This window comes from Lissotriton helveticus, chromosome 8, assembly GCF_964261635.1.
Source record: "Lissotriton helveticus chromosome 8, aLisHel1.1, whole genome shotgun sequence".
Lineage (NCBI taxonomy): Eukaryota > Metazoa > Chordata > Amphibia > Caudata > Salamandridae > Lissotriton > Lissotriton helveticus.
Window position 1 is genome coordinate 753,606,860 of NC_136069.1, and position 23,080 is coordinate 753,629,939.

The window sequence follows — 23,080 nt, forward strand, 5'->3', positions numbered from 1 at the left end:
CACGGGTCTTTTATCTGGAGAGTCAGTCCCATATGAGACCATTGTGGCAAAATAGTAATGTTTGACTTGCAGTGGTTTCTGAATGCTGTCTTTTAAAGCCATTGCCGCACAGAGGAACGCAGAAACTGACAATGCAGTTATGCTACAAGAATGTATGGGCACCACAACCAACAACCACTGCAAAGGTTCTACACGCTTCATCCTGCAGTCCTTTCAAGACAAGCAAGGTTGCAGGCATCTCGGTTAGCAAAGCTCTATCATGCAGCTCGGACTGGAAATGCCGCCAAGGTTTCCTTTGTCACAACATCTCTCTCAATTGGAGAGCACTTCGCCAGTCTCTCAAACTGCTAGACACTGATTGGGACCCTATTTCACTCCTCCTTATGTCCAGTTATAAAGCGGAGTAAGATGGTCAAAAGAAACAGTCAAACTCATCGCTTTCACAATTTGCGGCATCAACCTAACATTCTTGTTTCTGTTGTGAGGGTGCACTTCTTACAGATTTCTCAGGAAAGTGGGGGCTCCAAACAGCAGGGTTCAGTCCCCAGGAGTGATTCCTCTTCTGCCATCAAGAGACCTGCCCCATCACACTCATTCAGGGCCATGGTTGTCGTACATCTCCACTAGAATCACCATTCATTTTAACTTCTCGGTTGTGCTTGTTCTTAAGTCTCACCTAGGCAGCGGTTGAGCTGTCTCTTTGAGACATGCTGTATTAAAAATATGTATAATCCTAACAAAGGTTCAAGAAGCAGTTTGCTAAAGAATACACTATCTACACATAAATGCAGATCACACACAGATCAAATAATATACCAATTTATTAAAGAAAGAGAAAGAGATATACACCAGGAATAGTGACAGAAAACCATATGCAGAAAGGCAGTTTCTTGAAAAATTATCACAAATGTATTAAATATTATAAAACAATTAAAATAATAACGCTCACGGCAAAATTGCTGGTATACAAACAATACACATCACAAACCAGACAGGTGGCAAACAAAAAAATATACGTTACAATAAAGGAACAACACATACAGAAATAATGTGTCCTCCGCTAAATTTTGGCCACATAAGCGTCGACGGCGTTTCGACCACTGTAGATTTACACGGTCATTATCAGGACTAAGGTTTAAATAGAGTGTCACAAACAGTTCTGCAAATTAAAATGCATATGGGACAGAGTTTGTTAAATGTAGACTCCCTCGAAGGAAAAGACCTGCTCAAGGTAAACAAGAAAATAGAAGGAAAAAGTTTGTGTCAAAGAATGAAGCGTCCAAAGAGACCCGAGTGTAAATGTATTAACTCCTATTCACACACCCAGTGGACCAGCAATTTTGCCTTCAGCGTTATTGTTTTAATTGTTTTATAATATTTAATACATTTGGGATAATTTTTCAAGAAACTGTCTTTCTGCATATGGTTTTCTCTCACTTTTCCTGGTGTATATTATTTCTCTTTCTTTGATAAATTGGTATTTTATTTGATCTGTGTGTGATCTGCATTTATGTGTAGATAGTGTATTCTTAAGCAAACTGCATCTTGAACCGTCGTTAGGATTATACACGGACTGCCCCCTGGTTCAGATTGGTTGGGCTGCCCCTGTGGTTGTTAATGTATTAAGCATATGGGCATGAAGCTCCACCCACTTTCCGTCGATCTTTTTAATTAGCTATTGTCACTTTCCTTTGTAAATGGTGGCTTTTCTTTGGTCAATAGGCTTAGTAGTCCCTCCTTAGTACTGCCTCTTCTCTTCTTGTAACCTCCCATGAGGACACCTCCTGTTACATGTGTTGTTACTCAGTGAGTTTTAATTACAGCCTTGTAGCACATGTATTTTTTTTTTTTTTAGGTATCCAGCACAGCACGCATCAGCTAGAATAATGGTGGATGCGCCTTTCTTTTATTTGCGGAATTAACCCCGAGTGAGACGGGTATGCTCAGACGTGAGTCCCGTGCTCTCCACACCACTGGAGTCAATCTATCCTGGCTGAAGACGGCTGATAGCCAGAAACCGGTCCTAGGATGCTTGATTCCGGTCCAGGGAAGACATACCTTGGCAGTTTGGGCTGGACTGTTCCTATGAGGCACAGGGTCAAGGCTGATTTGCATATGGCCATGTCTGAACTGGGGTGGTGTGGAGTGCACAAAAACAATGGATTTGGGCCCAGATCTCTGTACTGGGATGAATGTATGACATTGTTCTGCATTCTGTCCATCAATTGTTGTTTTTGCATTTGTCACCCCGAGTGGGACGGGTATGCTCAGACGTGAGTCCCGTGCTCTCCACACCACTAGAGTCAATCTATCCTGGCTGAAGACAGCTGATAGCCAGAAACCGGTCCTAGGATGCTTGATTCCGGTCCAGGGAAGACATGGCTTGGCAGTTCGGGCTGGACTGTTCCCATGAGGCACAGGGTCAAGGCTGATTTGCATATGGCCATGTCTGAACTGGGGTGGTGTGGAGTGCAAAAAAACGAGGGATTTAGGCCCAGATCTCTGTACTGGGGTGAATGTATGACATTGTTCTGCATTCTGTCCATCAATTGTTTTTGCATTTCTTTTATTTGCGGCGCCGAACACGGGCACATTACTTTTTTTCATTTTTTTTATGTACCCAACGCGGCACGCCTCGGCTGGAATAAGGGTGGCCGCATTTTTTTTCTGTTTTATTTACATTTGTTACAATCACGGCACCTGTGATTTAGCTTTAAGCATCTTAAGCTATAGCGCGGGGCCGCAATTGCTTCTCAAGTAAATGAATATACGCCTGTACGCCTTTCTTTGCTCTATTTGTTTACTTTTGTTACAATCGCAGCACACGCAATTTAGCTTTCACATCTTAAGCTAAGGCGTGGGTGCCGCTTTAGCTTAAGATGTTTAAAGGTAAATCGTGAGTGCTGCGATTGCTTTGCAATTCAATAGCTCTCACATTGCTGAAAGTTTGAGCTATTGGTGTTGCATTATTATTTGCAATGCCAATAGCTCAAACTTACAGTAATGCAAGAGCTATTGCATTGCAATAGTTTGTTTTTCATAACAACAGACAAATGGTGGCAGTGGTTATACAAGGTAGCCAGCACCTCCTTTATGTTTGCATGTTCAGTAAATAGAAAAAAGGACCTTTCTAAGCGTGGTCCATGTCCCTGTACCGTGCCACCCACAGAACTACACAATATATACAGAAGCCTCTATATATATATATATATATATATATATATATATATATATATATATATATATATATATATATATATATATATATATATATATATATATATATATATATATATATATATATATATATATATATATATATATATATATATATATATATATATATATATATATATATATATATATATATGTATATATATACACATACACAATCCAACATAGACAGAGCGCAGCACAAATAGGTATTTAGCTGACTATCCAGAGTCAGTCCAATTATTTAATAGAAAACATGCATCAATTATTGGTCCAGTAAGAGTTCTTCATCTCAGTGTAAATAACACTGATTCAGCCACAGCCGACACGTGTTTCCTCGCCATTCGTGACTTTTTCAAGGCTCCAAAAAGTTAAGCAGATTTCAATTGAGAGTCGCATACGTTCAATAGATAGAAAAACAACACGAAGTCTGGATATTATTGGTCCAGATTGCTGATATCGCTCCCAGATTATGGACTGGTATCCGTAAAGTACCATGTGTAGGTCCCCAAGGAGAGAAAACAAAATTTCCGGAACGTCACAAAGTGAAAGCCACCCTTTTCTTTCGTTATATATGTTCTGTACCTATTTGTGCTGTGCTCTGTCTATGTTGGATTGAGCTTGTTTTTCATGTTCTTAGGACTGAGTAGGAAATGTCAAACCGAGGCAATCCTTGAAGCATTTGCCAGGTAAAGTGTCTGTACAGAACTTTATGGTTGCTTAAAATGTTTTGGTTTTATCTCATTATATCAGTCCATGAGAGATGCTTCCCGTGGTCTGTGCCTCTGATTCTATTTTCAAGAGTCATTCACTTTCAGAGCACTGCTGCAAATATCGCAGTGCCTCCTCCAGTCATATTGGGACGATGGTAATCCCGTCTTTAATCCTACCACTAGCTTGTATATATATTCCAACCCAACACAGCAAAACGGCAACACCGTGGCCGTGAAGGGGTAAAAACAGGGGGCTGAGTAGATCTAGAATGGATACTCAGCATTTAAAGTGTCTAAATCGAGGGAACACAGGTACTGCTACTGTACACCTAAAACATTTGGTTTTCAAGAGGTTTACAACAAATGCTTGGTTTGTTGTTATTTTATAGGTAATCTGGCAACTGAGAGTATGAAGATATTCCATCAAATGCTAGCGTTCAAATGTTGCTGCTTCTTCAGTAGCCTCTGGTAGGCTGCAGTACGGAAATATAGGCACTCCCTTCGGAGTCTAAAATTTTCTCCAGACTCACTTCTAATTTCATGCTCCCAAAAAAGGTCACACCTTCTCAATAGCCCCCTAGGAATTCATAGAAAAGGATCCATTTATCATACCTCATGAAAAAACTAAGACTTAAGATACCTGTTTTTCAGAAAACAGGGGAGCTAACTCCCAAGCTTTCACAAGGAAACGTGCAGTGGAAAGGTATCAATTACATTTCTCTGCCTCATTATAAATACACGCAAACATTTTTAATGTAGCCTTGCTTAACCGCATCTCTAAGTTTATTGCTTAGTAAATTCGTGTTGTGCACTGCAATGTCTTGTTTTACCACTAGCAGAATGGAAATTTTTGGTAAATAATGTGAACTTCCTCTGTGTTATATGTAGATACATGCTCCTAAATTCAGCGGGTGAAGGTGGGAAGTATTTATTTCATTACAGTTTAACTGCAGCGTACCTCCATATTCCATCAGTATAATTCAACTAAATGTTGAAACTACAGCATGTGCTAAATAACTGTAATACAATACACTTACAAAGTTCCTTTCCAACGCTGATGCTCATTTTCACTAACTGCTACCTTTGGAGCTAGTCTTTAACTGCAAAAAAATACGATAGTGTTTAAGGTGTCTTTATTTAATTCCTAGTTTCCTTTAGGTAAAAACACAACCATTATTTTTGGAGACATCTTTTAAGCCTTGGTTTACACAGTGGTGAAGAGAGTTAGACACCTTAGACACGTTGTATGCTGTGAAACGTTATATGGGACAAACAAAAACAATTATAAAGTCGTTACGGTGTAGCAGCTTTTGGGACCATCAGAGTCCGTTCTTCAAATGTAGTATTCTATGCGTTACTTAAAGTGGCACAGAACAACACTGTGTGTTATCGATTTCCTTTACTTTTCTTTCACAGAACTAGTTTAGATACAGTACAACTCACAGCTTTTGGTCTTGAATCTGCTTGATCAAACCCATTCAATATGAGACAACCCGGTGTGAAGGAAACAAGAGAACATGTTTATGTAACTGCGTGAAATTTCGTGTTGTAAAGACAGAAGCAAACATAACTATGGGTGTAGTCTTTGGAAGGGGGGGGGGGGGGTGGAGGTTACCGTGCTAGGATACAGCAGTGTAGATACCGGCGAAACACTGACTTTTGCACTGAGGCGTCTGATGAATGCAACACTCAATTTGGGAAAGGGGGGGGGGGGGCTTTTCAGAGTACAAAGAAAGAGGCCTTATATCGGCACAGTGCGTTCTGCTAAATGCAATTTATTTGAGTAACAGACAGATATCCTAAACAACGCCCGTCCTATTGAAGAGTTCATACTTCAAGTATGTGTGGGTTTATAACTTTAACATTTTTACTCACACATTTCGGCTCTCAATGATGTGTATATGTAAATGCTTGATAACATAATAAAACCGCGGCAGCTCTCATTTTGTGGTTTTGATTTAACCCGATTGCAGTGCTCCTGACTATTTGTAGGTCAGAACCAACCAGCTGTCTGGTTTGCTAAGGACACCTTGGGGATATTCCCAAAGATTCCCTGGGAATATAGGCTTCCCTTGCTTATCATTTGCTTTGTGATTTGTAACTCAAATTTGCCTGTGTACTATTTGTTTTAAGCTGTCCAGCTAGAGTTTGTCCATTCCGCTGCCCAAACCTTATTTCTTGTATTCTTCCACCCGTGCTTGATTTCTGTAAACAGGCCTTCAAACCTTGTTATAATCTTGTCATATTTACTGTGCATTTAAATACAGAGGTCAAATGTCAGAATTTGGTGTTTAGTTTTCTATCTCTGACTTCAAAGTAAGAGGATTTATGTGACAATCATGCAGTCTACTGGGAATGTGCTTGAGGAATGCTGTACAATGTTATTTTTTTTTCTAGCACACAAGAAAATGTAAAAGTCAGTAATTAAACTGTTGGTATTTCAAAATATATCGGAATTAGAATAGCACAAATGCAGCACATTTTCTGGTAATTCTGAAATGTAGTGGAAACAAATATTTTATTACAATCAAAGCAAATAAATACACTAGGTGATAACATTGCCACACAATATTGGTTGTGCGCTGTATACTTTTATCAGTAACACTGTATGTCTTGGCAAACGTAATGATCATTTCCATTGAAGATGTGTTGTCTGTAATAGAAGTGTGCTACCACACAAGGCATATTTCACTTTACTCCACATAACTCTACTCTGCACCACTCCACACCACTGCAGTTTACTCTGCACGGCTCCATACTATGCAACTTCACTCTACAATGCATCCATGCACTCTACGCCACCTCACTCTATGCCACTCTGCTTTGCAACACTGCACTCTATGCCACTATACAATACCCCAATGCACTCTACTCTATATCTGTCTATTCTACAACAGTGCACTCTATGCCACTCTACTCTACCGTGGACCACTCCACTCTACCCTGAAACAGTTTACTCTGCGCCAATGCACTCTACACCACTTTAAGCAAAACCGATGCACTCTTCGCCAATATACTCTGCACAATTGCACTCTACGCCACTATACTCTGCTCTGCAACACTTTACGCCACTGCACTCCAAGCCATTGTACTCTAAGACACTATACGCTACATCACTCGGTTCTAGTCTGCACCACTGTACTCTACGCAACTGCTGTCTACAGCACTCTCCTTTGCACCACTCTATGCCACTGCACCCCACACCAATGCTCTCGACAGTATACTCTGAAACACGAAACTCAAACCTACACTCTTCTCTGCACCACTCTATTCTAAGCCAGTTCACTCTATGCCAATGAACTCTACACCAGTTTATTCAAAACCAATGCACTCAACACCACTCTACTCTGTAGCACTGCACTCTCAGCCACTGAAGTCTGTGCAAATCTACTCTGCACTACTGTACTCTACGCTACTATACATTAGTCTCAACACTTCATGCTACAGCACTCTAAGCCATTGTACTCTATGTCACTGCACTCTACACCACTCTATTCTACTTTGTACTACTGTACTCTAAGCCACGGATTTCTAAAGCTCTTTACTCTGCAACATTGCACTTATCAACACTGAACTCTACGCAACTTTTCTCTGCACCACTGCACTCTACTCTATGCTAATGCACTGTACACCACTCTACTCTGCATCGCTCCACTCTACACCAATCTACTCTAAGCCTCTCTAATCTACTCGACGCTACTGCACACTATGTCACTCTCGCTCGTCTGAAGCAATCTACTCTATGCCACTGCACTTGTGCCATTTAACTCTCTGACACTCCACATTAGTCTACGCCGCTGCACTCTAAGCCACTCAACACTAATGCACTCTACACCACTTTACTCAATACCAATACAATCTATGCTACTGCACTCTACACCAATCTACTCTGCACCACTGAACTGTTCGCCCCTATACTCTGCTCAGCAACACTAAATGCCATTCTACTCTATACCATTGCACTCTCTGTCACTTTACTCTGCACCACTCTACATGACTGTACTCTACAACACTCTACTCTGCACCACTCTACAGTATTACACTCTACGCCAAGGTAAGCTATGGAAAGGTATTCTAAGCCCCTGTATTCTAGTATGCACCACTGAACACAGCCTCTGCACACTCTGCCACTGAACTCTTCCCCACTCAACTTTAAGTCACTGCACTATATTCTGGACCACTCTACTCTATGCCAGTGCACTCTTCCCCACTCTATTATATACCAGTGCACTCTTCGCCCATTGCACTCTACACCACTTCAAGGTAGGCTGCTCTGCACCACTCCCCACCACTGCACTCTACACATTAATCTACTCCACACCACCGCACTCTACTCTGCACCACTCTACGCCACTATTCTATGCCACTGTACTCTACCCTGCACCACTCCACTCTACGCCGCTTTGCTCTACTCTAAAACAATCTACTCTAAACCACTGTACTCCATGACACTCTACTCCACTCTGCATCACTACACTCTAACCTGCACCACTCTACCGTACGCCACTGTGCTCTTCACCACTGTGCTCTAAACCACTGCACTTTATGCCAATATACACTACAACATTCTAGAACATTGGATCATCCTACTTAAATGATCATGGGTCTGCCATCTGCCTCCCTTTAAAGAAGCCAGATTGATCTGGCTGGAACAAATCCGGAATTATATCTTCCAGCCCATTAGCAAGTTTTTTAACGTACAATTTTGCATCAAGGTTTAGCAGTGCAATCTTTCGGAAGAAAGCACACTGGCTGGGATCTTTTTTGTTTTTCAAACGTTATATATTACATTTTTCACACCATAAACTGAGCGGTCATACACAGAGCTTTCCAAGATATTACCTTTCAACTTATTTCCATTTAACATCCGAGTGCCGTACACATTTCACAACACTGGCTGGGATCTTAACCCGGTTTAGGAATGACAGCTATCAGGGCTTCTCCCATCAAAGGGGTCACTGCTTGCATTTCGGCTATATAGTTGAACAAGGTGGTCAAATGCGGGATTAGATCGGAAGTAAAAGTATTGTAGGATTGAGCAGTAAACCCTTCAGGTTCTGGGGATTTGTGCAGTTTGCGGGCATTTATTACTATGTGGATCTTTTCATCGCTATAGGGTTCTCCTAGAAGTTCATGGTGTGTGGGTGTAACTTTAGGCAGCGTTACATCCCCTAGATACTGTAATTATTTAGGGGTGCATGTGGTGACGGAAGTGTAAAGGGTTTTGTAAAAGGATCATAACAATCCGGCCTTTCCATTTCTGTTTGAACCAGTTTTCCATCCATTACCTGAATTCCTTTTCCTGTTTGGCCTGAAGCTGCCAGGCTAACTGAGCGCCCACCTTGTTACCCCTTTCACATGTAGTACGCTTGAGAAGCAATAAGGTAAATTCCGCCCCACTGGTATATAGCGTTATGCTTCCCTCGTTGAGTGTTACAAAAAACACAGTTGATGGACAGAATGTAGAACAATGTCATACATTCACCCCAGTACAAAGATCTGGGCCTAAATCCATCGTTTTTTTGCACTCCACACCACCCTGGGTTAGACACTGGCTATGTGCAAATCAGCTCTGACCCTGTGCCTCATGGGAACAGTCCAGTCCGAACTACCAAGCCATGTCTTTCCCAGACCGGAATCAAGCATCCAAGGACCGGTTTCTGGCTATCAGCCTTCATCAGCCTGGATAGCTTGACTCCAGTGGTGTGGAGAGCCTGGGACTCACGTCTGAGCATACCCAGCCCACTCGGGGTGAAAATTACAAAAAACACAGTTGATGGACAGAATGTAGAACAATGTCATACATTCACCCCAGTACAAGGATCTGGGCCTAAATCCATCGTTTTTTTGCACTCCACACCACCCTGGGTTAGACACTGGCTATATGCAAATCAGCTCTGACCCTGTGCCTCATGGGAACAGTCCAGTCCGAACTACCAAGCCATGTTTTTCCCAGACCGGAATCAAGCATCCAAGGACCGGTTTCTGGCTATCAGCCTTCATCAGCCTGGATAGCTTGAATCCAGTGGTGTGGAGAGCCTGGGACTCACGTCTGAGCATACCCAGCCCACTCGGGGTGAAAATTACAAAAAACACAGTTGATGGACAGAATGTAGAACAATGTCATACATTCACCCCAGTACAAGGATCTGGGCCTAAATCCATCGTTTTTTTGCACTCCACACCACCCTGGGTTAGACACTGGCTATATGCAAATCAGCTCTGACCCTGTGCCTCATGGGAACAGTCCAGTCCGAACTACCAAGCCATGTCTTTCCCAGACCGGAATCAAGCATCCAAGGACCGGTTTCTGGCTATCAGCCTTCATCAGCCTGGATAGCTTGACTCCAGTGGTGTGGAGAGCCTGGGACTCACGTCTGAGCATACCCAGCCCACTCGGGGCGAAAATTACAAAAAACACAGTTGATGGACAGAATGTAGAACAATGTCATACATTCACCCCAGTACAAGGATCTGGGCCAAAATCCATCGTTGAGTGGTCACTATTCGCTGGAGAGTCAGAGTGGGTTTGTCTTTATGTGGCTGTTCAGTCTGAAGGCGCTCCATCCCTAATTCCAGCCTCTCCCTGGTTTTCGGATGGATTAGAGTAGTCATTAGCGAGATACACTTCCCTCATATTACCGCCTTAAAGGCGTCCCAGGTCATAGAATGGCTTGTGTCTTGTGGGTCATTCGTTTTAGAGAATTCGCTGATGGACTTACGGATTTCATATCTAAAGAGTTGATTGCGCCTTAGGGTTGAGGAAGAACCATCTGCGGAAGGAGGGTTTCTGGGCTTGTCAGGATAGAGTGATCTCAACTGTTGCATGATCTGAGATGGTGATGGGGTGAATGGTAGCAGCTGTGAAGCTTAGCTAACAAGTATATGATCGCAGCTAGAATAAGTATGGTGGGAATGCGAGAAGAACGTGTAGTATCATGTCACTGGGTGAAGCGATCTCCAGGCGTCTAGTGTTGTCCCACCTGGAGCGATTTTCCAGGTCTGCGAACTTAAGGGGGGCCATTTGGAACTGTGTACGAATTTGTTCCATCTCGGTCATCAGTGGGGACACTGTCTGGTACATGTCTTGGAAATTCGATTCAAAGTTGAATGTGTGTGCTCCTACCAAGTCTATATTGACATGCAGTGAGGAAAGTCTAGTGTTTATGTCCACCCCGAGATTCTCCAAAGAGGAGGTTAAATCTGCCCTCAGTTCCTCCCTAAGTTCCTTCTTGAAGAGAGGACAATAGTTCATCTTTCGTCAAAGTCATGGTTTCACCAGAGTGTGGAGCTTTGCTCAAACCTTTAGATGCTGCAGGGGAGAAGTAACTTGACACCCTATTTGACTGTGTCCTCTTTGGTGGCATATAGGCTGCAGGTAGCGTTAAGCTAAGGGCCACTGAGCAGGGGGGATGCAAACTGGTGGACCCAAAAAAATCCCACTGGGAGGCCCATCCATGAAGAGAGGGAATGTAGGGCAACAGTCACAATGACAGTTGGCAGAATTCAGACTATGAGGGCAGGGTAGGCAGGAAGCAAATAAGTGGCATGCCTAACAGGCCCACCATCACTCCATCGAAGTGGGCCGCAGGCACCGATGGAGAAGAGGTGGGATCCTGACAGTCAAAAGGAACATTCAGGCCCGTTTTGCGGTGACCACAAGCTCGCAAAGTGTCATTATGCCACGATGGGGGGGGGGTTGTCTCTGCTTGTGGTATGGTGCTCCCAGTGATGTAAAAAATCCAGGGAGAAGCGGAAAAGATTCACTTCTCAAGTAAACAAACAGGGTCTGCCTCCCCCCCAAGCTGCTAGGCACTTGTATCAGATGTGGCTGTCTGTCCTTAATCTGAACATTTTGTGGCCTCCCCTGGGTGAGAATGCAGCATCTAGGTCCTCAAGTGGAAGCAGCTGGATGTCAGTAGACTGCGGAGGGCTCAGCTCGGGGGGGGGCGAGTAGTGCAAGGGTGCGATGGGCCCATATGCTTGCGGGGAATGCATTCTACAGGCACCTAGGGGCACAGAGTAAGTCTATTAAGAGCCACTTCTCATCTCCTCATGCCTTCTGAAGAGTGCTCACACGAGTGCTGCTGATGTGGGTGGGAGCAGTTTCAGGCTGTCCACAATTTTAAGGTCTGGCGTCGGTCTGGTTGGAAGACTGCCGTTGAGAATCTGTGGTTCCTTAGGGTGCCATTGGATCACCTCCTGAGTGTCTGCGGGTCACAGGTGGGCATCCCTTGTAGTTGGGGCCTCTAGAGTCACCCCTTTTGTCTCCACAGCCGTCGGTGTGTCTCGGGGGCCGCCATGATGCCGTCACGCTGGCGAGGCCCCAGGGAAAAACCTGATGTCACGCTTGTAATAGCTCTGTAGCAAGCGTGCCGATGTCACCTATAGGTGTTCTCCTGCCAGGAACTCAACGTGGCTGTGGAATGATCGGGCTAGCAGATTGATAGGTAGTGGCCCTGCAGAGTTGGATGCGGAGCATCTGTGGATCACGTCCACATGGCTATGATGGTTGGCCATGCCCCTTATCAAGCTTGACCACCTTTGCGCACTGAGCCTTTGTGAACTATAGCAAGTAGTTTAAAGTTACTGCAGCAGTTTTCACGCAACAATAAAATCATCAAAGTTAACTGATGATTAATGTTCCTGCTGTAGAGAGATCAGAGTTGTGTCTAGTAGCAGTTTTGACTCAAGCACAGAGGGTTAAAATGTATGATGCAAAGATCAGGTGCTTTGCACCAGTTTAACCATTCCATGCTGCCGTCGGCCATTGGCAACGCTACCTCGCTGGTGCTGCCGTCGGCCAATGGCCGACGCGGCCCCACCCGTTTTGCGGAAGTGCCGCACTTCCGCAAAATCGCGGGCGCATCGGAGGGGTTAAAGTTCTAGAGTTTCTCATTGTTCAAATGAGTGTAATTTCTGATATGTTTCTTTTTCCATGGACTGCGTTGCTTGATTTTGCTCACAAGAGTGCAGGAGAAGAGGCAAGACGAAGGCAGTCCATCAGCGCAATCTGTCTCCGGTTACTGCCCTTCCATATCTGGTGTTTGGCAGCATTTTTAAGATCTTCTTAGAGTTTCTTGTTGCTCGAATGGGTGTAATTTCAGATATTTATGTTTCCCTTGTCTTCATTGTTTGATTCTGCTCACGATAATGTGTCACTCATAATTGTTGAAATGCCACTCATAATTGTACTGAAATTATGAAAATGTCACACATCGCAATCTGAAACTTTGGCAGCTATTCAGATGGGAAACCATTGAGACACAGGAATATCAAGGCACCTTGGCACTATGTACTTTGGGTCATTCTGAACAGTCAGGGAAAGCAGCAGTGAGCGGCTTCAAAGGCGCGTAAAAGCTGCGTTGAATCTTATGTACAATATGCTAAAGCTAGAGGCATAGGGCCAGATGTACGAATGCATTTAGCATTTCTTAACAGACTAAATCGCTCTTTGGGCCGTTAAGAAATGCTAAATGGCCTTTCCATATGTACAAAGGTTGTTTGGGAATCGCAAATAGGTATTTCCTATTTGTGATTTCCTAAGCACATGTACAAAGCATTTCCTAAATAGGCATTTAGGAAATGCAATTACCTCGGACTCCATGTCAATGGTAACCATGTGCAATTAGAAAAAAAACACTCCAAAAAGCATTTTTTCAAGTCCTATAAAGCGCACACATGCCCTTAGGGTATGTTTGCGCTTTACATGTGCACCATTTTTTTTTAGGGTACCTCAAGGGAAGGCCTTAGACCGATAGTCGCATATTTCCAAATTGGAGATTTCCTAGTAGGAAATTGCAAATTATGAAATGCTTCACTATTCAAAGGCCCATAGGAATAAATGGTTTGGTATTTCTTAAATAGGGATTTCCTAATAGCAATTCCTTCTATGTAGGAATCGCTATTAGGATATCTCTATTTTTGTACCTTCCATTTTTCATTTCCTAAATAGCAAATTCTTAGGATTCGCTATTTAGGAAATGCGAAAATTGAATTTCGCATAGCTGGCCCAGAGATATTTTGAGCATGAAGCACTTTTGAATGGAATAACCAGTGCGATAGTGAGCAATGTGGGTTTGGAACGGAGGTGGTTTCAACCTCAGATGTGAATAATGGAATAGGGAGCCAGTAGGACACCAATTGGGTCATCATCAAATAGGGAAGCTACATCCTACGTCTCATGGAGCTATTTCCTAACCAGTGGGGCAGAGTGCAATATAGGCCCAAGCCTTGTGTATAAACTTTTTGTAAGAAGCAGGAGACGGATAGGGCTGGGGAGAGGATGCAGCCTTACAGCTAGAGCGGTCGCCCGCGAAGCTGGGGAACCGGGTTCGAGTCTCGGCAACAACGCTCAACATCCTGTGATTCTGAACAAATCACTTAACCACTACAGCGCTAGCGGGTTTTCCCGCTGTGCGCTGAATACTCATAAATCACACTTTACATGACAAAGCCAGCTCGTCATGCGCGCAGCGCAGGTAACACCCATGACGAGCTGGCTTTGTCATTAGCGTGGAAGGGGTTAAAATCTCCGAGTGCCTAACAAAAAAATGAATGTGTCCATCTGTAACGAAACTGATGCTCATGTAAAGCGCTCTGATACCCGATTTATCATGTCTAGTTCACGCTATATAAAACTCACAAAAAAATAATAATATGGGTTAGGCACAATGGTGGATCCAAATTGGATTAAACTATGTAGATCATGTCATGCCCAGAAGGACAGACTCTTTGTATGAGCTTGGAGCACTTTTGGCCTTTCTGGCTATTAGCAGAACTGTGGTCAATATGGGTCCAGCACAACGATTGCCCAAAATGGGACAATGGCAATGATACGAAGGGATCCAGTTGGATGGGGTCAATCCGTATAGAAATTGAGTAGCTCACAAAATTAGTTTTTAATAGTCATTTTTAACTATGGGGAATCATGAATAGATGACAGGGGAGAGAGACAGAAGCAAATGAATCAAGCAAACAAGGAAACCACTGTGTGGGGTGGGGGGTAATTTATGTGTTGTGATCATTTTAATTAATCAAATATCAACAAATATCTTATCTTAATAATTGTTGGCTTTCTAGTGCTTGTGTATCACAACACTAAAGAAAAAAATATGTAAATTACAAGTTCGGTCACCAGCCATTGTCCTAACAGTGATTCTTATTACAATTGTGTATTTCCTTTAAAACTTTGAAAATCTTCAGCATGTCCTCCATGCCCATCATTTCTACAGTCTGTACATATTTAGGTCATCGAGTATATTCTCATTTGATTTTTAGTTCGGACTCAGGAGCATCCAACTACCAAATTTCCTGAACTCTCTATAATCTGGCTGCTTCTCTTAGCAGATGCGGTTGCTACACCACGATTCAGTCAAATAAGGCTTTCGCCATTCTGTATTAATATTGTACATCCAACATGTACCCAAAAACAGAATTAAAAGTATGATGTCGGGTGTACTGTTGACTCAAACGAATTAGGGCAGATGTGAGCATGCATGTACATAACATTAGCCGAGTTCGAAAAATTCTGGGTAGTTATGAAGCTTTTGTGTTAAACAGCTATGAATTTTTGTCGTACTATTGTTGCATAGTATTTTTGCTAAATAAATTGATAATTATAAAAAAGAATGAGTGCCACTACTCACAAGTTCCAAGGCACTGCCTTATAGTTTCCATATGTGCCTACTGATAAGAAGGAGGATACAAAGATGCCTAAATTAGGTTTACACTGCATAAAAATTAACATGGGCGATAAAAGTAAACTAGATAAAGGTGCCAACGTGTTGCTGCAATGGTTCATATGTCACACTTTGCCGGGCTGGTGTGTCGATTGCATTTATGAGGTATTACCTCGACAGTGAATGAAAACATAGCACTTTCTCTGGAGAAGTCTCGGTACGTAAACTCTTCTCCAGTTATTCAGTAGTGTGCTATATAGACTATGGATACAAAGGGACGAGAAGCAATAGGGCGAATATTCACCACTGGGAAAACCTGAATTTGTTTTGCTGTCACACACTGCGCCGACAAAACACTATGACCAGTGAAAATATGCACCTACAGGACAAATGAATTACTACAGGCTAGGCATTTATTATATATCCACCTTATCACTGTATTATATGCATAAGAACATGCATGTCAAGCACAATATGAATGTGTTTATCAGGCAAAGTGTAATCCGACAAAAAAGAAAAACAAAGTAAGCACGAACAAAAACAATCAATTCCGGTGCTTAAGAGACTACAAAACTGATAAAGTCGAGCCAAGCTGACGCTATAAATACTAGTGTGAAATGTATCACTACTGTCCAATAAGTTACTGTAAATAAAATAAAATATCAAGTCCTGCTTGGTTAGCACTTAAATGCATTAAAATTCGACAGCCTGAATCGAACCTCTTCAGCCATGGCTCGGATCAGGGTATTTCAACCTATCACTTCATAGGGGCCTCACACCTCCCACTTTGCTCGATAGTTGCAGTATTTCACTCGTAAAACAAAGAATAGGACAAAGTTTCAAAGAAATGCAGAGAATTCGTCCTAACTGATTCCAAGCAAATGTTCAGAAAATATAAGACTGCGAAGCGGTGTCATATAACTGTTAGCGAAAGTCTGCATGCTGGCATGGTCAGAAAACGCATTACAGTCCATGCTCCTCACAACAGTAGTCTTGAATGGCCACATTCAGACCAAGAGGGTTTCGTGTTTGTTCATGAAGAAGGTTGGTTAAAAGCCACTGTAAGTAACCATAACATATATACAATTTTAGTTAAACGAAAATATTCCTTTTTCCTATAATGAAGAGGACAGTAAAACAACTAATTGAGGTGTTCTTTTTGTAACGAAAGGTTTTGTACTTCATTTATGGACTGGAAGCCCCAGCCTGCATCTACAGTAAAAAGGCAGGAAATGTGAAAAGAACAGCTGTTATTTAGGCTATCTATCTATCTATCTATCTATCTATCTATCTATCTATCTATCTATCTATCTAGCTATCTATCTTATCATTTAGGCTATGATATCTATCCATCCTGAGTAGACTGTAAATCCCACAACTTACAGTGGGATGTGAGTCAGCCCACTGCTCATCATTAGATGGGTTTATTATCAATATAATTTGCAGCCTTCTTTGTTTGAGGCTTTCCATCCTCTTACTGTGTTGGTTCCGCCCCAGAACATAGCACGTATTGCTTCCTCCCATGCAGGCTACTTTACCCTCACATCCACTACACTCTGCAGGATTCTCCTCCTTCCCCTCCCATCTCGTCCTTGGATTACCCTACCACTCCACATCCTGCTCGGCTTTATTTCCTCCTGAAATTCCATAGGTCCCATCAACTCCCCATGTTTACTGTTGCTTCACAACACTGATCAGTGGTGGTCAATTGCTTCTATCAACTCCAACCGTATCTCTATTGCCACTGCACTTGCTGATCTCTTTTTTTTTTTATCTGATCCTCTTTTGTGTTACTTCTCTTTATTTTTAGAAGGGCCTCGATACTGCAATTTGAATGCAGGCCTCTCCTTTCTTCAGACTGCGTTTTTGGGGACTTTACAATTTAAAAATGGTGAAGCGTGGTGCATATACACAATGGGGTTGGCCACAGTAAGTAGAAAAAAGTCACCAAAGCACTATGACGGATGTGTGGTGAAACATGCACTCTAATACAAGGCAGGCCACTTCCATTTGTTTTTTCCCCTGTTATTGCCATAGGTGTTTAGTATTGACAGCAACCTTTCTTTTTTTCTTTTTGATGATGCTCAACAGCATCAGCAACAAGCACAAGCAAAGCCAAAAGTTTAGCTAACGTTAAGAGAGTGACCTACTGGATTTGCTAGTGCTTGTTTAACTCGTTCCTGGCCATGGTCAGCTAGAGGTGGATGACCCAATAAGTTAGCAGGGGGAACCGAGCCTGGGCTAGCCAAGGATCTGGCTCGGCTCTAAGAGCCTGTGCATGAGATGAGACATAAGAATATTTGACGTAACTCATGCAACAGCATGAAAAATGTTCAAAGAGTGTATTTCTTTAACATAGGGAAGTACTTCACCTTGTACGTCAGATTATATACAACACTAAATGAAAAGGCTTTTTTTAAGTGAATGTCTAAACAAAAACCTAGAAACATTCCTCCCCACTCGCCCTGACAACATTACCATTAATGAACACAGAGGTGAATCAGTTGTCATGTGTACCCTCTGCATATGGCTTTCATTCTTATTATAGATGGAGCAAAATTATAGTCTCGTAAATCAAACATGAGGTTTTTGTACTTTGACATCTTGAAATCATGCAGATGAAGGTTCTCTTCATGTGATAATGAAGAAAAAAAAGCTTGTTCAACTAAAATATCTGCCTAGGATCACACATGTTGATTAACCCGGGAAGCTGGGATTGAGCAAGGATTTCTGGTTTCAGACTACATTTCGTCCACTACATGGGGATCTTTTTGTCTCTCCATCATATTGAATGCTTATGTTTTGTGTTTAATGCTAGGCGCCTAAGGGTACACTGTAGGTAGCAGGCAGAAGTCAAATGAAATGTCAGCTCGTTTTGGGCTAGAGTTCTAGAGGACCTACAGCTGAACTAGAGCCCGGCATCTGGCGTGAGCTTCCAGGGGCTCGCCCACCTCTATGATCAGCTGGGCGTAGGTGCGAGGCTTTCTAACTCTCTTGCTCACTTTGCCCCTCAACCGTTTCCCTACTGGATTTCAAAGTTGACTTTGTATTTTTAAAAAGCACATTGGTAACACTAACTATCAATTATTTCTGGCACGAAATGCTACAGTGCTTCAGCACTTGTTTGGCAGACTGTTCTAAAAACGACATAATCAAAGTATGTGTTCCGAGTTGCTAGACTTCGGGAGTTCTACAAACTTTCCTACCAATGTTCTTTACATTATAAAAAAAAAAAAAAAAAAAAAAAAAAAAAAAACTTAGCACACTTCCTCTTTTGCCATCGCGCAAACGCTGCAACCAGCAGGATACCTAGATTCCATTCGGGGTTTCTCCCAGAGCTCGGAAGAATTTAAGTCCAGAACGGAAACCTACTACTGCTGCTCCGCCTTTCAGCACGACGGTCAATATACAGTCCCCAATGTTGATAGGGCGCGAGCATCTGTATCAGCCCCACGCAGCCCTCGTGACACGCTTTGCCAGACGCGTCTTACAAGCGCAGCTGTGGGCAGTCAATTTTCTCGCAAACACCAATCCCATTAGGCAAAACAATACCAATAAAAACCCCAAACGAAGGTCCGTAACTGCAAGCAAACAGTTCCCTCACCTTTCGTTGTGTCAACAACTGACGGGCTCCTTGAATCATTCCTTTAAAACTCTGCTTGCTGTCTGAAGGAAGTAACAAGGCGCACTACTCAGAGAGAACAAAACTGTTGGAAATTCGTGTGTGGAAAAAAGTTGACGCAGGCAGTATGGGAAAATACAAACAATACAGCAGGCTGTCAGACTATGCTGAAGTTCAACACCGCTGCAGGACTCTGCCCAGAAAGCAAACATTTCTAAAAGGCGCTGCCTGCCAGCTTGCAATTCATTACCTCAACTCCGAAAACAAAAGCTGCTGCAAAGAAAAACATAATTAACTCGAGAGAACAATTCCATTCACAACGGCCACGGACCATTCCAGAAAAAAAATGAAACTGAGATCAAAAGAGCAAGAATCACCTCCAAACAATAAGAACATATCTTCTCAAATCACACCAAGAGCAGAACTGCTACCTCGGCTGGTGCGAGCTGGGCACAGAAGATGTTTTGTCTAAACAGGTTCCTAGTTAAAACTGAAATATGATCATTCCGCCTGGCACATAAACACGAGCAAAGAGCCAGTTCCCGTGCACAGCAGCACAACTCGCTTATTAATGCCGCAATTCCAAAATAGACTTACGGAGGTCTGCTGCCCTTGCCCTCGGCTGACTGGGTAACGAGCGAATAAACTCCTGCTAACACAGCACATTCACCAGGCAGAAGGGAACAGGGCGGGTATCTGCCTCAGCCTGTTGACTTTTATTTAGTATAGTACAGTGGTTTGCCGAAGCCTGGGCACCAATGTTCCCTCTATTTTGTCCTCTTTGTGGAGCAATTAAGGTGCTCTGTGAGCTGCAGCCAAAAGACTGTGTACTGAAAATAAGTGACAACTTAATATGCGAGCATGTGCAGTGCGTAAGCTACCAAAATCAGTGGCACAGCGAGTGCCACGGGCCCTAAGCCAAACCAGAAAAAAACTGACCCGTCACTGGGTTGGTTTAAAAAGACACCCATATAGGTGTGTAATGGGCTCCCTGCAACCCTAGGCACCGGTGCAACTAATACCTTGTACACTAATCATTCTATTATTCATCTCTTTGCTATCTCCATGTCTCTATCCATTTTCACTGTCTCCCTTGCTTGTCCTTTTCCCCTTCCTCCTTTTTTTAGGTCTCGCCTAGGCAGCGCATGCCCTGCCTTTTTTAAGACATTTTGCATCTAGGGTTTGGGCTGGAAAAAACACCCATCTTTTTCATTGATTCCTTTTACTGTCCTTTAGAAATACTGGCTTTTCATTGGTTAATACACTTAGTAGTACCTATTTTTGGAATTTTGTATCCTCCCATGAGGACTGGCCCTATTACACGTGTTCATGATATTCATACTTAGAGAGAACTCTTTTTTTAGTTGGCCTGATTCGTTGCTCCTTAACTGTTCTGTTTACTTATGCAATAAAATTCTCTTATTTCATTTGCTTGCAGTGTGCCTCCACCTCACCCTTCCCACAACACTTGTTCAGTGTCTTATCTTGAGTGCCTTCCTCTTAGCCCTGTTTTCAGGCCTCCACCACTCCCTCTGAGGCCCCGGCTGCTTTGCTTATTTGGGAAATGTATGCAGTCTACCCTCGCCCCCTTACACTACATTGCTTGCCACCCCAGAGATCGCTGCTATGAATTCTTATGTTATTTTAAATTAGTCGCTTTATATATATATAGCGCATCTATCCATGCGCTCAACGGTGAACTGACACCTGACTAGAACACAGTCGGCAGCTTTCACCGCTGAGCTATATCCTTTCCCTAGCCATGTTGCAGGGTGCAGTACCATATGTAGCCAAAAGAGGTCCCCAGGGACACCTAGTGACAGCCTATGGTACTTCACCCTCACAACACTGCTTGTTCATGTGTTCAGGAGAAATTATTATTTTTTCGCCGGCTTGTCTTTAGTACCATCCACTTACTCTCCCTGTAGCGTCCTGACCACCCCCTTACTCCTCCCATAACACTGTTAGTGTCTTTCACCTGTAATCTAAACATTAAAGCAACAGCTAAATTTGTACCAGCTTTGAAAATCACCCTCGGCACCGGAGATGCCGGACCGCAGCCCGCATCAATGTGGTATGGATCCCGAGCACTTAATAGTCCTCTTTCTATTACAGTAGTGATGTCGTCTGTGCCTGGAAATCATAGAGTTGTGATGGGAACCATGTTTATTTACTCTTCAAAATCCACAGCTTTGCGCAATATTTGTGGTGGTAAATATGCAACCTCCTTTGTGATCTAAAAACGCCATGCTGCGCGTCCAGCTGTCATTTCACACCCTGGGTCATTACAAAAACAAGTGACTGTTTTATAGACTAAATGTGTGTTGCCACACAAACTAAATTTAGTTTGACTTTGGGCTAACATCCCTCCAAAATAGGCTGCAATAAAGTGTCTCATGGCACAGTGGAATTTTACTATATATTAGATATTGTTTCTCATGCTGATCTTTGCTATATCATCAAATAGTTACCCATCGTCAGTTCTGTACAAATGTGAAATTATCACACTGCAAGCCGCTTCCTAGTCCAGAACTGCAAGTGGAACAACGGAGCTGACTAATGACCAAGTAAGGGAATGCCAAGCCAACACATAATAATTTACAAACACAAACATGAGCACTCTTGAATTAATCAGTGCCAGTTTCCGATTGCAGAGGAGGAGATGAACCCAAAATCTGTGTCCGACTAGGATATATGAAATTAAATGAAATGCGACAAACCTGCAAGCCCTTTTGCTCAAAACAGGCTTGTTCATTATACATACTACTACCAAAACACTCAAGAAACCATGTGAAGCCGCACACAGACATTCATAAGGGGCACCATTACACAGCCCTGATATTTTGCAAAACAGCACTCTATTTGATTTTTGGCACCATACGTATAATGGCAAAAGTCAAATTACAGATCCCAGAATGCATACTGTTAGTTAAACACCATATGAGAAGGTGTCACAAAATTTGGGACCCCTTAGCATTTTAAACACTGAATTTTAAAATCCCTAATTCCCCTCCTCCAGCAACCTGAAGCACCAAGATTTCACAGCATTAATCCTTAATAGCTTTCACCGACAGCAGCTACCCTCAGAAGTTCTGCACCACTTTGTAGATGGTATTGGCATTTTCACATTTTGTAGGTTGAGCGCAGACAGCGCCAATAGCTCTAACTTTCACAAATGCGAGTCCTGTTGCATTGTAAATGCTTGTTTTAGGCTGAAGCCTACACTCAAGTGAAGTGTTTACTTCGCTAATGACATCTTGTGGTGGTTTGCTAACGACTTCTTGAGGACATTCGGAAAGCTTCCCAGGGAATGCATTCCGCCCATTGCTTACTATTGGCTTTGAAATGAAATGAAATGAAAGAAATACTTCTAGAGCGCACTGCGGCCAAGCGGCTTCCTGGCGCTAAGGAACACAACCATATCAGCCAAAGGGTCCGGGGGAATTTAGCCAGGAAAAGCCTGAAGAAAGAAGAAAGTTTTTAGAGCTTTGCGAAAGTGTGAGAAGATAGGAATGGAGCGAATCGAGAGGGGGAGAGTATTCCAGATCTGGGGAGCCCGCACCGAGAAGCGGGTGCCTCCGGTGCGGGATTTGCGGAAGCGGGGGACGTGAAGAAGAGAAAGGGAAGACGAACGAAGAGAACGACAAGGGGCATGAGAAGAGATTAAAGAATTGATGAAGAGAGGAGCGGAGCGGGCATGCGCCCGAAAAGCCAAACAGGCAAGTTTAAACTGGGATCTGAAGTGAACGGGGAGCCAGTGAAGGGATTTAAGGGCAGGAGTGATGTGGGAAAACTTAGGAAGACGAAAAACAAGACGGGCCGCCTGGTTCTGGATGGCCTGGAGCCGGCGG

The 23,080-nt window shown here is 43.0% G+C and overlaps 1 protein-coding gene across 6 annotated transcripts in view; it reads right to left on the reverse strand.

Annotated features, from left to right (window-relative positions):
- The window catches only part of SHROOM2 (shroom family member 2), a 904,672-nt gene that overhangs the window by 184,249 nt on the left and 697,343 nt on the right, over positions 1 to 23,080 (reverse strand). For 2 of the 6 annotated variants that reach the window (XM_078657594.1, XM_078657593.1), the window contains exon 1: positions 19,212 to 19,344. The exons of the other annotated variants lie outside the window; for them this stretch is intronic. The gene's annotated coding sequence lies outside the window, so the exon portion shown is untranslated. Of the gene's footprint in view, positions 1 to 19,211; positions 19,345 to 23,080 lie in introns of those variants that run through there. 6 annotated transcript variants of the gene reach the window in all.